Raw genomic sequence first — 8,842 nt, forward strand, 5'->3', positions numbered from 1 at the left:
CACCTGGGTGGCTCGGTCGTTTGAGTGTCTGACTCTTCATTTCAGCTCAGGTCATGATCTCACCGTTTTGTGAGTTCGAGCCCCGCATCGGGCTCTGTGCTGACAGTGAGGAGCCTGCTCAGGATTCTCTCTCTCTCTCTCTCTCTCTCAAAATAAATAAATAAACATTAAAAAAAAAGTTTAATCTCACTATTTCCCACTGACATGCCACCAGTTGCTCTCAGGTGACATCTGTTGGGCTTGAGCTTCGGGTACAACCTGGGACAGCTGGGGGCTCAGGAGAAGCAGATGGGATTATGATGGCCCAGGGAAATCAGGGGGGCCTGGCATCTGCATTTACATACAGCCAAGGTCTCTCCAGGAAGGGTACCCGCACTTGGTGTCTTTTAATAAGTGGGTCCAGCCCACCGAGCTGGTGCCTTTTTCCAGACAGACTTCTTTTCACTGGTAAGGCATAAAATAAGGTCTAAAGCTGTGGTTCTCAAATGTTGCTGCAGATTAGAATTACCTGGAGAGCTTTGAAGAGTTCTGACCCAGGTACCTGTGATTTAGACTCTTCAGACGATTCAAACGTGTGTAGCCACGTTTGAAATGACTGCTCTACATCATGGTTCTCATGATGTTTAGCCAGAGGGCTTGTCAAACTCGGATTCCTGGGTCCTATCTCCAGCATTTCTGATTCAGTGGCTCTGGGGCAGCTAACGAATTTACATTTCTAACATGTTCCCAGATGACGCTGGTGTTGGCTGGTCAGAGTCGACACTTTGAGAACCACTGTTCTAAATGAAAGCGACGAAGAGGAGTGATTGATGGGAAGAATAGTGGCCCTTCTTATTTCTGTGTCAAATCTGTCCATTCTGGATTTTGAAGCACGAAAAGGAGGCGATCAGGCTGGCAATGTCACTGCAATATTTGCTGTGTAAGACCAAAGGCTTGGAATGGTATGTACCCATCTTTAGAATGCCCTTGGGCTACCTGGGAAAACTTGGCATTTTGTAGGGTTTCTCTGTTTTCTCTCTTTCTCTTTCTTTCCTTTCTTTCTTTCTTTCTTTCTTTCTTTCTCTTTCTTTCTTTCTTTCTTTCTTTCTCTTTCTTTCTTTCTTTCTTTCTTTCTTTCTTTCTCTCTTTTGATTTCTTTCTGTTTCCCTTTTGATTTCTTTCTTTTTCTATTTCTCTTTTTCCCCTTTCTCTTTATTTCTCTTTCTTTTTATCTCTTTCTCTTTTTCCTTCTGGGAAAAGCTTGAGATGAGAACTTTGTTAAAATACTAAAAAGCATCTAGAGTAATCAGGTGCATTCAAGAGCTTTTAATTTTACAGAAAATTTGAGATTTGGAAATGGAGTTTTTGGTGAAAAATAATTTCTGATGGAACAGCTTGGCAGCCATATAGGAAGAACTTGTAGCCCAAAAAAACCCTTCCATAAGAAAAACTGTTGAGTTGAAAAGTAATAAAAACAGAGCACAAATAATTAAGTCTATATGAACTCTCTCTGTTAATGTCAGCAGATAGGACCACACTCAATTACCTTAATCATTTATGAAGCAATCTCATACTGCCAAAATAATTTCTCTTTCAGCCCATTGCCTATTTTACGATGGATGCTCAGATGGTTATATTTCATTTTAAATACTCTTTCTGAAGCTGTATTCTCGACTGAGGGAATAATCTCCCTGGCCATGCCTATTCAGCATTATTCTATTTATACACATCGTTTAATGAGCAGAATTTTTCCAAGTGGCTGTGGAATCCTAGGAAGCAAGTCAGGACAGGAAGGGTACTCACTGGCCGGGGAAACTATAGCTTCTGGGGGAGGCTGACACCAGAGCATATCTTTTAGGAAGGAACTGGTGTGGTCAGTGGGGCAGTGTCTGTAGAAGTAAGCTGGCAAGGTGCACCGTCACTTTGGATAATGCGTTTTGAGTCCTCTTCCTAGAAACCAGTAGCTCTCAGACATGCTGGTTTTCCATTCATGTTAAAATTTTCTCATCAGGTTGTTTCATCTTTCGACTCGACTTTGCTCACTTAGACGATCCAAGAAGACTTGGAACTCCTCGCTATAGAGTTTCTATAGCAGATTCTCCAGAGAGATTCTTTTCGATGACTAAGGGTTTACGAATGATGCAGAACGTATAGGAGGCAGCCAGTTTTAAGAAGGAGGAAGCGGGGCAGGAGGAACACGTACTTTGGGGTTGCCTCTTCCTGGCTCCGCGGCTCTGGCAAGTCGATGAACTTCAAGTTTCCAAATGTGACATCAGCGTGTTTGCAACAGGGCTGCTGTGGCTGCTGGGAAAGTATAGAAGTGTCTGTTACTGAGGGCAGTAAGTGTTGGTTCCTTCGCTGCCCAGTCCTTGTGGGGTTCATTTCAGTTAGCCAGTATTCACTGAGAGCCTCCTCTGTGGTATGTTCCAGGAATACAGAGGTGGGAAAGATTTCCTCCTTCAGGAGGACTTCACAGTCTAAGGAGAAAGAGAAGCAGATATTTAGAGAACAATATGCTTAGGGGGTGCTTGGGTGGCTCTGTTGGTTAAGCACTGACTCCTGATTTCAGCTCAGGCCATGATCTCACGGTTCGTGAGATTGAGTCCCGCGCGGAACTCGGCGCTGACAACACGGAGGCTCCTTGGGATTCTCTCTCTTCCTCTCCCTCTGCCCCTCCCCTGCTCTCTCTCTCTCTCTTTCTCTCTCCCTCAAAAATAAATAAATAAACTTAAAAAAAGAAAAAGAACCATATGGTTAGGGCTACATTAGAGGGTGTATGGGGGTAAGGGGCTCTCTGGGGGAATTCTTTGCATGCATAAGTCCTCGGCAATAGGGGGGCCCGCCTGCGTGCCTCCCCTTTCTCAGGGAACACAGATTTGTGCTGTCATGCTGTCTGCATCTGAAGACTGTCATTTCTCAGACTTTTGTCTGATTTTTTTACTTGTGGTATGGGGTCATTCCGAACTGTCTTTCTTCCTTATGGCCAAGGTGGAGGTCTAAAACAGTGAATTAGATTTACTAAAACAGTAACTCACTTACTATTTTAGAGGGTGAAAAGTGACAGTGATGAGTGATAGAACAGAAAAAGCAAAGATCAGGGTAAGAAGGACTGTGGCAGTGGTCAGGTGACAATTTTATTTTTTTTTTTCAACGGTTTTTTTTTTTTTTTTTTTGGGACAGAGAGAGACAGAGCATGAACGGGGGAGGGGCAGAGAGAGAGGGAGACACAGAATCGGAAACAGGCTCCAGGCTCCGAGCCATCAGCCCAGAGCCCGACGCGGGGCTCCAACTCACGGACCGCGAGATCGTGACCTGGCTGAAGTCGGACGCTTAACCGACTGCGCCACCCAGGCGCCCCAGGTGACAATTTTAAATTGGGTGTCAGAGTAAGTAGTTTCATTGAGAAAGTTATCTTTAAGCAAAGATGTGAAGGAGGTGAGGGAATTAACCTGCAGGTATCAGAACAAGGTGTTCTGGAAGGATCGAGCCAGGCTTTGTGGAGAGTGCGTCTGAGTGTTCTAGGAAGAGCTGAGAAGCCCAGGTGGCTGGAGAGGGAGTGAGAGAGGAAGAAAAAAGTGAGACTGGGACAGGGAAGAAGGCAAAGTGATCATATAAGGCCTTGTAAATGGAAAATTAATATATGAAAAAATTTAACCTCTGATGACATTGTTTTCATCATTAAGTAAATCATGAAGTAAGCGTTAAGTAAACCATTTTCTACTTGTCATTTTCTGTAACAAATATTTATCGTTTCACATTACAAGTCGACAGGCTTTAGAATTATTAAAGCAGGTTTCTAGATAATGCAGGGAAGGTCATAGCCTTCTTATTAAAGATATACCCAGAGGACTAACTTCACGATGACAAGGTTCAGAATAAACATTGATTTTAAAATAAATTTTGCAGAAACTGTCATCCAAATGCTTAACTTTCTTTCTTCCCTAATTAAACAAATGTTAGTGGCTAGCCTAGTGTTTGTAGCATCGAAAGCATCTGATGTGTATTACTTAAAAATTAAGTACTATTTAACACATGGATTTTATTTTATTTTTAACTTAAAATTTTAAAAAATTTAATTAATTAAAAATTTTTTTTGTTTGTTTTGAGAGAGAGAGAGAGAGAGTGGGAGAGGGGCAGAGGGCGAGTGGGAGAGAGAATCCCAGCCAGGCTCCATGGTGACAGCACAGAGCTCAATGCGGGGCTCGATCTCAGGAACTGTGAGATCATGACCTGAGCCTTGTGAGACTGTGACCTGGGCTGAAAATCAAGAGTCAGATGCTTAACCAACTGAGCCACCCGCGCATCCCCCTTAGCAGTGTTTTAAAGTTCTTGGTACGTCAACGTGGTATATCTTTTAATAGCTTACTCTGTACATACTTGAGAGTTTTTGGTGCTACTGTGTATGGTATTGATTTTTACTTGATTCTCCAATAGTTTTTTTTTGGGGGGGGAGGAGGTTATCATTAATTGGTAAAAACATGTATTAAACTTCTAACCAGGAACTTTGCTGAATTTTCTTTTTAATTTTGACAGTCTGAATTCTTTTAGTTTTTCTATGTATGCAGTCATGTCTTCTATTAGTAATGACAGGATTACTTCTTTTTGACCATTACACTGTTTCTATATTTATTTTTTGTGTATTGCATTGGCTAGGATCTCATATATATATATATATATATACACATATATACACACACACACACACACATATATATATATATATATATATATATGTTTAGAAGCAGTTATGGTGGATATCCATGTGTTGTTTCTAATCTTGGAAAGAGAACTTTCCTTTCTTTCTTCCTTCCTTTCCTTCCTTCCTTCCTTCCTTCCTTCCTTCCTTCCTTCCTTCCTTCCTTTCAGTTTTATTATTTAGGTAATCTCTACATCCAACATGGGGCTCAAACTCAAATCCTGAGATCAAGAGTTGCATGCTCATCCGAATGAGCCAGCCAGGCACCCTGAAAACATTCAATAATTTTTCATTACATGTGATGTTAGCAGTAGGTTTTTCATAGGTAACTTTTATCACAAGGCTAGTCCCTTCTAGATTTCATTTGCTGAAAATTGTTTTTTGATCATGGAAGGATGTTCAATTTGATCAAATGCATTTTCTGCATATAATTTCTCGCATTTATTCTATCAACTTGATAGAAATAAAGCCAGAAAGGACAATATTGAGACAATTGAGGAAACTTGAATATAGACTTTGTGTTAGGAAACATAATTAAATCAAATTTCTTCATTATAATAGAATTGTGCTTCTGTAGAAGAATGTTCTAGTTTTCAGGAGATACATGCTACAATTTTTTGTCTCTAAAACTTATTTTCAAATCATTCTGCAAAAAAATCTCTCTCTGTTAAGATACATAAAAACATACACAAGCTGTATCTACAAATGTGGTAAAATGCTAATAGTTGGTGAATTTGGGTGAAGGGTATATGGTATATTTTTTTTTTAATTTTTTTTTTCAACGTTTATTTATTTTTGGGACAGAGAGAGACAGAGCATGAATGGGGGAGGGACAGAGAGAGAGGGAGACACAGAATCGGAAACAGGCTCCAGGCTCTGAGCCATCAGCACAGAGCCCGACGCGGGGCTCGAACTCACGGACCGCGAGATCGTGACCTGGCTGAAGTCGGACGCTTAACCGACTGTGCCACCCAGGCGCCCCGGGTATATGGTATATTTTAATTTTACTATAGGTTTGACATTTTTGAAAATAAAATATTTGAGGAAAAACATGGAGGATACAAACATTACTATACAATTGATTTAATATTGAACTTTTTACCTCTCTAAGTGACTGTACTTTCTTTCCCATTCCGTGTAACATCTACAAAACCATTCATATATTAAACCTGGTGAAAATCTTAGTAAACGTCAAAACTAAATTTTTAAATTTTATTTTTATTTTTTATCATTATTTTTATATGTTTTTAAATTTATTTTGAGAGAGATAGAAAGAACTCAAGCAGGGGAGGAGCAGAGAGAGAGGGAAAGAGAATCCCAAGCAGGCTGTGCACAGTCAGCAGGGAGCCCATCATGGGGCTTGAACTCAGAAACCATGAGATCATGACCTGAGCCGAAATCAAGAGCCAGACACTTAACCAACTGAGCCACCGAAGTGCCCCTAAATTTTTTTATTTTAAAGATTTTTAATTTTTTTTAAGGAATCTCTACACCCTCAACATGGGGCTTGAACTTACAACCCTGAGATCAAGAGTTGTATGTTCTAACGACTGAGCCAGCCAGGCACCCCCATCAAAACTAAACTTAAACAGACCTCTTTCTCTTACCATATGAGATGAAATATAACTAAAAATTAATCACAGATGCTTAACTAAAAATCGAATCATTTTTGATTAAAGTTCAAGTGAAGATTTTAATGTTTAGCAGTTTAATTATTTGAAATTCTTATTCAAGAATATGAATTCCCTCCCTCTTGAGAGAGAGAGGTTGGTGAGGATGTGGAGAAAAGGGAATCTCTATGTACTGCTGGTGGGACTGTAAATGAGTGCGGCCACTGTGGCAAACAAAACAAATGAACAAAAAGCCAGAAACAGAGTCATAAATACAGAGGGAAAACTGGTGGTTGCCAGAGGGGCGGGGATGGAGGAGAAGGCAAGATAGGGGAAGGGGATTAAGAGGTACACCTATGTGTTCACTCTTATGTGGATCCTGAGACACTTAACAGGAACCCATGGGGGGAGGGGAAGAAAAAAAAAAGAGGTTAGAGTGGGAGAGAGCCAAAGCATAAGAGACTCTTAAAAACTGAGAACAAACTGAGGGTTGATGGGGGGTGGGAGGGAGGGGAGGGTGGGTGATGGGTATCGAGGAGGGCACCATTTGGGATGAGCACTGGGTGTTGTATGGAAACCAATTTGACAATAAATTTCATATATTTGGGAAAAAAAGAGGTACATAGTTCCAGATGTAAAAGAAATCTTAGGGACAAAAAGTACAGCGTGGGGAACAAAGGCGCTAGTATGTAAGAACTTTGTACGGCAACAGATAGTAACCATACTTGTCATAGTGAGCATTCCGTAATGTGCGTCACTGGCAAATCACTATGTTATACGCCTGAAATGAGTATAATATTGCATGCCAATTATTATTCAGTTAAAAGTATTTCAACTGAATTAACTTTCAGTGAAACAAACACATTACCTATGGCTCAGAGATCAATAAAAAAAAGAATTCCAGCTGAACCGAAATTTAACCAGCTTGAACGGTTTCCAATATCTGCCCGAGGTACACAACTGTGCTCACAGCCTGTTTTTCATTGGAAACACCTGTCTTTCTTTAGATTTGGGTGAACTTGTTGTCCTGTGAGCGTGGCTTTTTGATGGATTTTAAACAGCTGTGATGAGGCAGATTTACAGCTTGCTTTTTTTTTTTTTTGTAAGTGGGAGCACACTCTTGCCAGCTTTTTACATCCTACTCAGAAGCCCGGAGTCAAAAAATATCATTTGACTACGTGTGTGAAATGACAGATGCTTTGAAATCGTTCTTCGTTACAAATTTGACTCACCGGAGTTACAAATATATTAGAAAAAAATCACTCGTGTGGGAGGCTAAATACTTCAAACACCCAAACATTGGAAATTGTTATAGAAAAGCTCTCTTGAAAACAATCATCACACTGATTTTACACAATTCTATTGGCAATGATTAAAGCAGGGTATGTCACAGTGGCAGTATTTAGGGAAGGTATAATCCACCCACATGCAAATGACTGTGGGTGATGTCAACTCAGTTCATTAGAGTCTGACAAGAGGCTGCCTTCTTGGTAGAGATGCAGAAGCTTCACAACTCTAGAATATTAGAATTATTAGAATATTAGAATATTGCAATATTCTAGAATTCTAGAATATTCTAAATTCTAGAATTTAGAATATTGCATTGTAGGGGCACCTGGGTGGCTCAGTCGGTTAAGCGTCCGACTTCCACTCGGGTCATGATCTCACGGTTTGTGGGTTCGAGCCCCGCATCGGGCTCTGTGCTGACAGCTCAGAGCCTGGGGCCTGCTTTGGACTCTGTGTCTCCCCCTCTCTCTGCCCCTCCCATCCTCACGTTCTGTCTCTCTGTCTCTCGATAATAGATAAACGTTAAAAAAAATTTTAAAAAAAGAATATTGCATTGTAACTGTGTGCATATGGGAATTCTCTCTCTCTGACCTTATGCCCTTCTGATTATAAGGTACCAAATCTTAAAAAACAGTTTAATCGAGAAGAGTTCATTTCCCAGATACTATGAGTACCAAAATTAACATTAAAATAATAACCTATTCTTTATACTTCACCATGCTAATCCTAGGCTCAAAAAGAAACATATAAATAATATAAATGGGAATCTTTCTTAAACTCTAAAACTCTATATAAGAGCTTAGGATAATGACGACTCCCCAAACATCATGGCTTCTTAGTTGCAAAGTTAATTATTTGTTAGCAAAATTTTAAGAAAACTGACATATATTAATGAATGAAATAATATGATGGCTTGGAGTTTCTTAGAAATAATTCTTGTGTGGGATTTTGATGGGAGTATGTAAGAAACAAGACAGACTATTAAATTGTTGAAGCTCAGCAATGCATACACGTTAGCTTAGCAGTGCTTAGCTATAGTACACTGTTTTTTCTACCTTTGTATATATTTGAAATTTTCCACAATAAAATTAAAAAAAGATTTAAAATATAAATCCTCCTATATTGACAAGCTGGGTGCCAACTCCCAGTTTAAAGGAAAGTATTGGGGGGGGGGGCGTGCCCTGTCAGTTGAGCGTCCAACTTTGGCTCAGATCATGGTCTCCTGGTTGGTGGGTTCGAGCCCCATGTTGGACTCTGTGCTGACAGCTCA

The sequence above is a fragment of the Prionailurus bengalensis genome, chromosome D3 (assembly GCF_016509475.1).
Source record: "Prionailurus bengalensis isolate Pbe53 chromosome D3, Fcat_Pben_1.1_paternal_pri, whole genome shotgun sequence".
Classification (NCBI taxonomy): domain Eukaryota; kingdom Metazoa; phylum Chordata; class Mammalia; order Carnivora; family Felidae; genus Prionailurus; species Prionailurus bengalensis.